Raw genomic sequence first — 12566 nt, 5'->3', positions numbered from 1 at the left:
TTAGTAAGAGCTACAGGATTACTCAGACCATTCTGAACCCCCGGAGTAATAAGAACTGTTAGAGTCTAATTGGATCAGGACAAAGATGAGGGTCGTGGAATTAAAAAGAACATATTTTGTTTGCACAAGAAGCTCTCCTGGAAACAGGCATGCATTCGACAGAGTGCCAGTCTAGTTTTTGCAGGATTACTTGAAACATTAATAACCGATTTGTCTGAAATCTGGCACAAAGATCTTTTTTTTTTAATCTGAGGAAGGGCTTGTTAAATTTTGGTGATGGTCCAACTTTCAAAGAAAACAACTAAACCTTCGTGTTTACCTTCATAATTAAATATCATTATTCACTGACAGAAAACTGGGCCGTATGCACGAAGCAGCTTAAGGCTAAAAACAGCTCCTAGTGATGTTAGTCTAAGAAAAATCTTAGAATTTCTTGAATTCTTAGACATTTCTTAGAATTTTCCCTTGGTAATATGACGTTGTCCGCAAAGCACCTGGGATCCACTGGATGTCATTCATGCCAAAAATAATAATAAAAAAAATGTTGCATAAGTGTCTGGACAGATATTCAGACAGATATTTGCAATTCAGCCCAATTTGCAGTTATAGCCCAATGTTTTTCAGTCAAAACCTATATTAATTATCTCCTTGGACCAGGTTAATGGCATACTGACCAAAAAATAAAAGTTTTTTTTTTTTTCCTGGCCAAATAAGTGTCTGGACTGGACTGGACAGATATTCAGACATATATTAATATATAATACATATATATAATTTCAGTTCGATTCCCTATATTATGCATTTCTGTGGATTCACTGGATGTCATTCATACCAAATAAATAAATAAATAAATGAATAAGTGTCTGAATAAATAACTGGTAACTGGACAGTGTCTGGACATATATTCAGACAGATATTCACAATTACAGCCCAATTTACAGTTGCACACCCAATTTTTTCAGTCAAAACCTATATTAATCATCTTCTTGGACCAAACAATGCCATTCTGACCCCCCCCCCCCCCAAAAAAAAACAAAAAACACTTTTTTCAGCTGAATAAGTGTCTGGACTGGACTGGACAGATATTCAGACAGATACTTGCAATTCCAACACGATTCGCAGTTGTAACCCAATTTTTTTTTTCAGTCAAAACTAGAGCCCGACCGATATGGATTTTTTTGAGGCCGATACCGAAATGATATTTGGATGAAAAAAATGCAGATAATCGATAAATCGGCTGATTTGCCGATAGCCGATAAATCAGCCGATATTTTTTTGTTAATGAATAAAATGTTCTTTTTTGGACCCTTAACAAAAAAGGTATGAGCTAAAAGCTGAAGCTTTGTCCTCATATTGATTAACTTTATAAGAGAAGAATTTTCAAGTTCAAAAAAATGCAAAAATGCAACTGGAGCAGTTAGGGGGCTATTCAAAAGGGCCAACTAGTAAGATATCACTCCTGAAAACATCTTTGCCATATCACGTGAGGGAAATCTGCCCTACGATTGGATTTTGGAAAACCATGTGACGGAGAACCAATTCCGATTGGACACTCACATTGCGCACGTCATCACACAGCTTCTGTGAGGAGTACCAAGATGGCCGACGGTGGATCGAAAGTTCATGGAGTTAACTTTTCAGCAAAAAAAAAAGTAAGTTTCTATGTCATATCATTAAAAAGTTATTTACAATTTAGTAAAGCTTGGTCCCAGCCTTCGTATACGACGGCGTGGGCCCCAGAGGCTTAACAGTGAATGGCAGTAATTCCCAGAACCCTTCCGGACGACCAGTGAATCTGAATGCTTCAACCTCTTAGCAGGAAACTAAGGTTTTTCATGCTAGAAATAAGGTCTACACAACGTGGGCTTAATAAAAAGCGTGACAGATGCAATGAAGCACATTTGACACATTACTACATAAACTGAGTTAATCAAACTGAGTTGAACTGAAATGGGAGAAATGTGGGGTGAATGTAATCGCAAAGTTATTGCAAACAACATCCTTATAAACTTACTTGTATGCTTTTGTCAGCCGATCAGTGCTGTGTGACGGGGAACTACGGGGGCCGGTGATGAACACATTTAAGCAGGGGTGTAAGCAGCTCTCAGTTGAATGGAGTCAGAGCTCCATCTACTGGACAAACGGTGCAAGGACATTTTACATTGCCGACACAAACATTATTTCAGTAACTGTTCTGTTTATGAGAAATTATCGGCGTTCTATTGGCAAAATTTCGGGCAATAGTGAGAACTTTGAAAAGGGCTTATATCGGTCGGGCTCTAGTCAAAACCTATATTAATCATCTCCTTGGACCAAATTAATGCCATTCTGACCAAAAAATAAAGTTGTTTTTTTTTTTTTTTTTTGGCTGAATAAGTGTCTGGACTGGACTGGACAGATATTCAGACAGATATTCACAATTTCAGGCAAATTTCCTCTATTATGCATAATAATAATAAAATAATAATAATAAAATTAATACAATTTTAAAAACTGCAGAAGTGTTTGGATAAGTAGCTAGTAACAGATAACCAGCTTCACTCTGGTCAGCAGACGTCACAGTTAATATTAAACTAACATTAGCTAGTTAGCTAACTATTACATGGCTGTTACACAAAGTTAAAGCTTTACTTTAACACACCAGGATTATTTTATATATTGTTGTTTTGTTATTTGTGGAAGTTTAGAACAGATTATATTATTTTATGATTTTTTTTTTCACTCAGCGTTCTGGCTTTTGTTCGTTATGTGGTTATTTTATGATTTTTTTCTGTAATTATTGTATGGCTTTTGCCTTACAATATAAAGTGCCTTGGGGCAACTGTTGGTTGTGATTTGGTGCTATATAAATAAAATTGATTTTGATTTGATTTCATGATTTAATTTTTTCACAGTGTTCTGGCTTTTGTTCATTGTGTGGTTATTTTAGATAAGATGTGTTGTGTGGGCCGCCAGAAGAGGAGGTACTGCTGGCCCACCACCACCAGATGGCGCCCTGCCTGGAGTGCGGGCTTCAGGCACGAGAGGGCGCTGCCGCCACGGACACAGCCGGGGGTGACAGCTGTCACTCATCATCTCATGACAGCTGTCACCCATCAACACTTCATCATGCTACTCCATAAAACCCGGAACGTCATCTCCACCTCGTTGCCGAGATATCTTTGACCTGTGAAGGTAATACTCTCAGCCGTTGTTGTGCTAAAACACAGAATTCTCTGAGTTGTTGCAGGAGTTCCTGAGGAGCCTACTGTTAACGGGACGCTAAGTTTGGGGAAACGTGACAAGTGACGCACGTCAGACTAAGTAGCCCTCAGTCTCTTACTGTGTTAGAGATGGAGGTGGAATCTCCACCTTTGTTGTTACTGGGTGTATACACACTCACATCTTATTGTCTCTGCTCCTCGCCAGCAGTACCAGATCCGACACTCAGAGACGGTGGCCACCTGGGGACTCCAGTATTCTCCAGGTTCGGTGGCGGAGGAAATCGTGTAGTTCCGGTTCTTCTCAGGACAGACATCTTCTGTCCTCGAGCCTACCCACACGTCACCTTTGTGATTGACTGTTTGCAAAATCTTATATTCCTCTGTATTGTGGTTGTGCTCATTCACGAAAAGTGTTCATATTCGACTCTTTCATTGTCCGTTCATTTACGCCCCCTGTTGTGGGTCCGTGTCATTATACTTTCCCAACAGGATATCTCGGCCAACGTCATGGATCCCGAGGGGCATCACCCATCTGTTGAACAGCCAATGGAAGAGCAGGGTGCACAGGCGTCTGCAGGAGGCGTGATTGGTGAGTTGCAGCAAATCCTCACTGCCTTTACCGCTCGGTTGGATCTGATGACCGAGCAAAACGTCATCCTTAATCGCAGGATGGAGGCTCTCACCGCACAGGTGGAAGCACGCACTCAGGGCGCTGCTGCGGCTCCTCCTCCTGCCGACCCGGTGCAGGATATAAACGTTCCACTGGTCGTTCAACGAACCCCACCACCATCCCCTGAAGCATACATAAGTCCCCCAGAGCCGTACGGAGGTTGTGTGGAGATGTGTGCGGACTTTCTTATGCAGTGTTTGCTCGTCTTTGCACAACGTCCCGTAATGTACGCGTCTGACGCCAGTAAGGTGGCTTATGTAATTAACTTGCTTCGTGGTGAGGCAAGCGCTTGGGCTACGGCGCTTTGGGAGCAAAATTCACAGCTCCTTACCACTTATACTGGGTTTGTGAGGGAGTTCAGAACAGTTTTTGATCACCCTAACAGAGGAGAGACTGCTTCAACAGTGCTGCTGTCAATGAGACAGGGGCGCCGGAGTGCAGCCGAATATGCAGTCGACTTCCGCATCGCGGCTGCGAGGTCCGGCTGGAATAATGTTGTGCTCCGCACCGCCTTCATAAACGGACTGTCATGGGTCCTGAAGGAGCACCTGGTAGCGAAGGAAGAACCGCGGGATTTAGATGGGCTTATTGATCTCGTTATATGGTTAGACAATCGGTTGGAGGAACGCCGTCGGGAGCGAGACGAAGGACGTGGCCGGGTACACGCCGTCCCTCTCCCTTCCGGTTCCGAAAGGGTTCCGCCCTCCCCACGCTCCACAGCCGCAGCGCTCCGTGTGGCAACAGCTCCCCCTGCTGACGTTGCTAGGGAAACGCACAGGGCCAAAATGAAAACAGATGACAGAATGAGGAGGCTGGTCCGCGGGGAGTGTTTTCCCTGCAGCTCAAAAGAGCACATACAGAAAAACTGCCCCAAACGGCCAAAACGACAACACTCGCCCTTAGAGACTGGGCTAAGGGGTGGTCATAACATTCACGTGGGACACACACATATTGCCACACGACTCCCAGTTACAATCCTGAGCGGAGATTTAACCCTTCAAGCCCCAGCACTGGTGGACACGGGGTCGGAAGGGAATCTGCTAGACAGCAGATGGGCTAGGGAGGTAGGGCTCCCTCTGGTGGCGCTCCCTTTGCCATTGCAGGTGCGGGCACTAGATGGCACCCTTCTCCCTTTAATCACGCACAAGACACAACCAGTAACTCTGGTGGTGTCTGGAAATCATCGGGAGGAGATCGAGTTTTTTGTGACTCCTTCTACCTCCCGCGTGATTTTGGGCTTCCCATGGATGCTGAAGCACAATCCCCGGATTGATTGGCCGTCTGGGGTGGTGGTTCAGTGGAGCGAAACCTGCCATCGGGTGTGTTTAGGATCCTCGGTTCCTCCCGGTTTACATGCTAAGGAGGAGGTCAAAGTCCCTCCCAATCTGACAGCGGTGCCGGTTGAGTACCACGATCTTGCTGACGTCTTCAGCAAGGATCTGGCACTCACCCTTCCCCCGCACCGTCCATATGATTGTGCCATTGATTTGATTCCAGGCATGGAGTTTCCGTCCAGCAGGCTGTACAACCTCTCACGACCTGAGTGCGAATCAATGGAGACCTACATCCGGGACTCATTAGCTGCTGGGCTAATCCGGAATTCCACCTCCCCGATGGGTGCAGGTTTCTTTTTTGTGGGCAAGAAAGATGGCGGACTCCGTCCATGCATCGATTACAGGGGGCTGAATGAGATTATGGTTCGCAACCGATACCCGTTGCCGTTGTTAGATTCCGTGTTCACCCCCCTGGTTTGGGTCCGGAAGGGAGATGAATGGAAGACGGCATTTAACACCCCGTTAGGTCACTTCGAGTACCTGGTCATGCCGTTCGGCCTCACTAACGCCCCCGCGACGTTCCAAGCTTTGGTAAATGCCGTCTTGCGGGACATCCTGCACCGATTCGTCTTCGTATATCTGGACGATATACTCATCTTTTCTCCGGACCCTGAGACTCATGTCCAGCATGTACGTCAGGTCCTGCAGCGGTTGTTGGAGAACCGGCTGTTTGTGAAGGGCGAGAAGTGCGAGTTCCACCATCTTCTTTGTCCTTCCTGGGGTTTATCATCTCCTCCAACTCCATCGCCCCTGATCCGGCCAAGGTTGCGGCGGTGAGAGATTGGCCCCAACCAACAAGCCGTAGGAAGCTGCAACAGTTCCTCGGCTTTGCAAATTTCTACAGGAGGTTCATTAAGGACTACAGTCAGGTAGTTAGCCCCCTGACAGCCCTGACCTCTCCAAAAGTCCCCTTCACCTGGTTGGATCGGTGCGAAGCCGCAGTCAAGGAGTTGAAACAACGGTTCTCGACTGCACCAGTTCTGGTGCAGCCCGACCCTAGCCGCCAGTTTGTGGTTGAAGTGGATGCCTCTGACTCAGGGATAGGAGCCGTGCTATCCCAGAGCGGAGAGACCGATAAGGTTCTTCACCCGTGTGCCTACTTTTCTCGCAGGTTGACCCCGGCCAAATGGAACTATGACGTCGGCAATCGAGAACTCCTTGCGGTGAAAGAGGCTCTTGAGGAGTGGAGACACCTGTTGGAGGGAGCGTCTGTGCTGTTCACGGTTTTCACCGACCATCGGAACCTGGAGTATATCAGGACCGCCAAGCGGCTGAACCCCAGGCAAGCCCGCTGGCCACTGTTCTTCGGACGTTTTGACTTCCGGATCACCTACCTCCCCAGGACCAAGAACCAGAGATCGGATGCCTTGTCCCGGGTACACGAAGACGAAGTCAAAACTGTGCTGTCGGATCCACCGGAGCCCATCATTCCGGAGTCCACTGTCGTGGCCACCCTCACCTGGGACGTGGAGAAGACCGTCCGGGAGGCCCTGACATGGAGCCCGGACCCGGGGACAGGTCCAAACAACAAGTTGTACGTCCCACCAGAGGCCAGGGCTGCGGTCCTAGACTTCTGTCACAGTTCCAAGCTCTCCTGTCATCCAGGGGTGCGAAGGACCGTGGCGGTTGTCCGGCAGCGCTTCTGGTGGGCGTCTATGGAGGCCGACGTCCGGGAGTACATCCAGGCCTGCACCACCTGTGCCAGGGGCAAGGCAGACCACAGGAGGTCCCAAGGACTGCTCCAGCCGCTTCCTGTGCCTCATCGCCCCTGGTCCCACATCGGCCTGGATTTCGTCACGGGCCTCCCACCATCACAGGGCAACACCACCATCCTCACGATAGTGGACCGATTCTCCAAGGCGGCCCACTTCGTGGCCCTCCCGAAGCTCCCAACGGCCCAGGAGACAGCGGACCTCCTGGTCCACCACGTCGTCCGTCTGCATGGGATACCAACTGACGTAGTCTCGGATCGTGGTCCCCAGTTTTCCTCTCAAGTCTGTAGGAGTTTCTGCAGGGAACTGGGGGCCACCGTGAGCCTCTCGTCCGGGTACCACCCACAGACAAACGGACAGGCAGAATGGGCCAACCAAGAGTTGGAACAGACCCTCTGCTGTGTGACATCCGCGCACCCGACGGCCTGGCGTGACCATCTGGCCTGGATCGAGTATGCACATAACAGCCAGGTGTCTTCTGCCACCGGCCTCTCCCCATTTGAGGTGTGTCTGGGGTACCAGCCCCCGTTGTTTCCCGTGGTGGAGGGAGAGGTCGGTGTGCCCTCGGTCCGGGCCCACCTGCGGAGGTGCCGTTGGGTGTGGCGCACCGCCCGTTCTGCCTTGTTGAAGGCCCGGACGAGGGCTAAGGCCCATGCAGACCGCCGGCGGTCCCCAGCCCCTGCATACCAGGCTGGGCAGGAGGTGTTGTTATCGACGAGGGACATCCCCCTCCAAATGGACTCCCCTAAGTTGATGGACAGGTTCATCGGACCCTTCAAAATCCTCAAGATCCTCAGCCCTGCCGCAGTGAAGCTCCAACTCCCAGCTTCACTGCGGATCCATCCTGTTTTCCACGTGTCCAGATTGAAACCACACCACACCTCACCCCTCTGTGCTCCCGGTCCGGCGCCGCCTCCTGCCCGGATCATTGACGGGGAGCCGGCCTGGACAGTACGCCGGCTCCTGGATGTCCGTCGAATGGGCCGGGGGTTCCAGTATTTGGTGGACTGGGAGGGGTATGGACCTGAAGAACGCTCCTGGGTGAAGAGGAGCTTCATCCTGGATCCGGCCCTCCTGGCCGATTTCTACCGCCGACACCCCGATAAACCTGGTCGGGCGCCAGGAGGCGCCCGTTGAGGGGGGCGTCCTGTTGTGTGGGCCTCCAGAAGAGGAGGTACTGCTGGCCCACCACCACCAGATGGCGCCCTGCCTGGAGTGCGGGCTTCAGGCACGAGAGGGCGCTGCCACCACGGACACAACTGGGGATGACAGCTGTCACTCATCATCTCATGACAGCTGTCACCCATCAACACTTCATCATGCTACTCCATAAAACCCGGACGTCATCTCCACCTCGTTGCCGAGATATCTTCGACCTGTGAAGGTAATACTCTCAGCCGTTGTTGTGCTAAAGCACAGAATTCTCTGAGTTGTCGCAGGAGTTCCTGTTAACGGGGCGCTAAGTTTGGGGAAACGTGACAAGTGACGCACGTCAGACTAAGTAGCCCTCAGTCTCTTACTGTGTTAGAGGTGGAGGTGGAATCTCCATCTTTGTTGTTACTGGGTGTACACACACTCACATCTTATTGTCTCTGCTCCTCGCCAGCAGTACCAGATCCGACACTCGGAGATGGTGGCCACCTGAGGACTCGGAACTTGGCGGCTCCAGTATTCTCCAGGTTCGGTGGCGGAGGAAATCGTGTAGTTCCGGTTCTTTTCAGGACAGATGTCTTCTATCCTCAAGCCTACCCACACGTCACCTTTGTGAGTGACTGTTTGCAAAATCTTATATTCCTCTGTATTGTGGTTGTGCTCATTCACGACAGTAAAGTGTTCATATTCGACTCTTTCATTGTCCGTTCATTTACGCCCCCTGTTGTGGGTCCGTGTCACTACACTTTCCCAACAAGATGAACTTCTTGACAATAAAGTTCATCTTATTATTGTATGATTTCATTTTTTCACAGTGTTCTGGCTTTTGTTCATTGTGTGGTTATTTTTTTTTTTTTTTTTAGATAAGATGAACTTCTTGATAATAAAGTTCATATTATTTTATGATTTCATTTTTTCAGTGTTCTGGCTTTTCTCCCCCTCTAGCTGCCACCTTATCGTGGTGGGGGAGTTTGCGTACCCGGATGATCCTAGGAGCTATGTTGTCGGAGGCTTTGTGCCCCTTGTAGGGTTTCCCAAGGCAAACAGGTCCTAGGTGACGGATCAGACTAAGGGCAGTTCAGAAGCTCCCATGACCAGTAAAAAATCAAGGACCGAGATGTCGCCTGTATGGCGGAACCGGGGCCCCACCCTGGAGCCAGGCCTGGGGTTGGTTGGGCCTTAGCCCATGGGGCCCGGCCGGGCTCAGCCCGAAAGAGCGATGTGGGCCTGCCCTCCTGGGGGTTCACCACCTGCAGAGGGAGCCATGGGGGTCGGGTGCAGAGAGGATTGGGTGGCGGTCGAGGGCAGGTGGCCCGGTGGCCCGGTCCGCGCTTACAGCCCCTGGCTGTTGGGACATGGAATGTCACCTTGCTGGTGGGGAAGGAGCCTGAGCTTGTGTGGGAGGTAGAGAGATACCGACTAGAGATAGTCGGGCTCACCTCCACACACAGCTTGGGCTCTGGTACCCAACTCCTGGAGAGGGGCTGGACGATCCACTTTTCTGGCATTGCCCATGGGGAGAGGTGGAGAGCTGGGGTCGCATTGCTTATTGCTCCCCAGCTCAGTCGCCATGTGTTGGAGTTCACTCCGGTGAACGAGAGGGTCGCGTCCCTACGCCTTCTGGTCGGGGACAGGTCTCTAACTGTTGTCTTGGCCTATGGGCCGAGCGGCAGTGCAGAGTACCCTACCTTCTTGGAGTCCCTGGGAGGGGTATTAGATAGCACTCCGACTGGTGACTCCATCGTTCTCCTGGGGGATTTCAACGCCCACGTGGGCGGCGACAGTGAGACCTGGAGGGGGGTGATTGGGAAGCATGGCCTCCCCGATCTGAACCCGAGTGGTGTTCAGTTGTTGGACTTCTGTGCTAGTCACAGTTTGTCCATCACAAACACCATGTTTGAGCACAAGGGTGTCCTTAAATGCATGTGGCACCAGGACACCCTGAGCCGGAGGTCAATGATCGACTTTATAGTTGTATCATCTGACCTTCGGCCACATGTCTCAGACACTCGAGTGAAGAGAGGGGCTGAGCTGTCGACCGATCACCACCTGGTGGTGAGTTGGATCCGCTGGGAGGGGAGGAAGCCGGTCAGACCTGGCAGGCCCAAACGTATCATGAGGGTCTGCTGGAAATGACTGGCAGAACCCTCTGTCAGCGAGGTCTTCAACTCTCACCTCCGGGAGAGCTTCTCCCAGATCCCGGGGGAGGTTGGAGACATGGAGTCCGAGTGGACCATGTTCTCCACCTCCACTGTCGATGCGGCCACTCCTAGCTGTGGTCACAAGGTCTCTGGTGCCTGTTGCGGCGGCAATCCCCGAACCTGGTGGTGGATGCCGTCAAGCTGAAGAAGGAGTCCTACTTGTCTTTGTTGGAAGGTGGGACCCCGGAGGCAGCTGACAGGTACCGGCAGGCCAAGTGTGCCACAGCCCGTGCGGTCGCAGAGGCAAAAACTTGGGTCTGGGAGGAGTTCGGGGAGGCCATGGAGGAGGACTATTGGTCGGCCTTGAAGAAATTATGGCAAACCATCCAACACCTCAGGAGGCGGAAGCAGCTCTCCACCAGCACTGTCTACGGTGTGGATGGGGAGCTGTTGACCCTGACTGGGGATGTTGTCGGGCGGTGGAAGAAATACTTCGAGGATCTCCTCAATCCCATCGTCAAGTCTTCCGAAGAGGAAGCAGAGACTGGGGACTCAGAGGCAGACTCATCCATTACCCAGGCCGAAGTCACCGAGGTGGTTAGAAAGCTCCTAGATGGCAAGGCTCCTGGGGTGGATGAAATCTGTCCTGAGTACCTTAAGTCTCTGGATGTTGTAGGACTTTCTTGGCTGACACGCCTCTGCAACATCACGTGGTGGTCAGAGACAGTGCCTCTGGATTGGCAGACCAGGGTGGTGGTCCCTCTGTTTAAGAAGGGGGACCAGAGGGTGTTTTCCAACTACAGGGGGATCACACTCCTCAGCCTCCCCGGTAAGGTCTATTCCAGAGTGCTGGAGAGTAGAATTCGACCGATAGTTGAACCTCGGATTCAGGAGGAGCAGTGTAGTTTTCGTCCTGGTCGTGGCACACTGGACCAGCTCTACACGCTCCATCGGGTGCTCGAGGGTTCATGGGAGTTCGCCCAACCAGTCCACATGTGCTTTGTGGATCTGGAGAAGGCATTCGACTGTGTCCCTTGGGGCACCCTGTGGGGGGGTGCTCCAGGAGTACGGGGTCCGGGGTCCTTTGCTAAGGGCTATCCGGTCCCTGTACGACCGCAGCAGGAGCTTGGTTCACATTGCTGGTAGTAAGTCAAACCTGTTTCCAGTGCATGTTGGCCTCCGCCAGGGCTGCCCTTTGTCACCGGTTCTGTTCATTATCTTTATGGACAGAATTTCTAGGCGCAGCCAGGGTGTAGAGGGGGTCTGGTTTGGGAACCACAGAATCTCATCTCTGCTGTTTGCGGATGATGTGGTTCTGTTGGCTTCGTCAAATCAGGACCTTCAGCGTGCACTGGGGCAGTTTGCAGCCGAGTGTGAAGCGTCCGGGATGAAAATCAGCACCTCCAAATCCGAGGCCATGGTTCTCGACCAGAAAAAGGTGCTTTGCCCTCTTCAGGTCGGTGGAGTGTCCTTGCCTCAAGTGGAGGAGTTTAAGTATCTTGGGGTCTTGTTTACGAGTGAGGGATGGATGGAGCGTGGGATCGACAGACGGATCAGTGCAGCATCTGCAGTGATGCGGTTGCTGTATCTGACCGTCGTGGTGAAGAGAGAGCTGAGTAGGGGAGCAAAGCTCTCGATTTACCGATTGATCTACGTTCCGATCCTCACCTATGGTCATGAGATTTGGCTCAAGACCGAAAGAACAAGATTGTGAGTACAAGCGGCCGAGATGAGTTTGCTCTGCAGGGTTGCTGGGCACTCCCTTAGAGATAGTGTGAGGAGCTCGGTCACTCGGGAGGAGCTTGGAGTCTAGCCGCTGTTCCTCCACGTCAAAAGGAGCCAGTTGAGGTGGCTCGGGCATCTTTTCCAGATGCCCCCTGGACACCTCGCTGGAGAGATTCCGGGCACGTCCCATCGGGAGGAGGCCCCGGGGAAGACCCAGGACACGCTGGAGGGACTACATCTCTTGGCTGGGGAATGCCTTGGGGTTCCCCCGAAGGAGCTGGGGGAGGTGTGTGTGGATCGGGAGGTCTGGGCGGCTTTGCTTGAGCTGCTGCCCCCGTGACCTGACTCCTGATAAAGCGGAAGAAAATGGATGGATGATGGATGTTCTGGCTTTTGTTCATTGTGTAGTTATTTTAGATAAGATGAACTTCTTGATAATAAAGTTCATCTTATTATTTTATGATTTCATTTTTTCACAGTGTTGTGGTTATTTTACATAAGATGAACTTCTTGATAATAAAGTTCATCTTATTATTTTATGATTTCATTTTTTCACAGTGTTCTGGCTTTTGTTCATTGTGTGGTTATTTTTGGTGTTCATCAGTGATGACAACTGAAAAGAGACAGAC

This window comes from Thalassophryne amazonica, chromosome 6 (genome assembly GCF_902500255.1).
Source record: "Thalassophryne amazonica chromosome 6, fThaAma1.1, whole genome shotgun sequence".
In the NCBI taxonomy this organism is placed as follows: Eukaryota; Metazoa; Chordata; class Actinopteri; order Batrachoidiformes; family Batrachoididae; genus Thalassophryne; species Thalassophryne amazonica.
The sequence above is the reverse complement of the archived record's forward strand: the minus strand, read 5'-3'. Positions refer to the sequence as shown.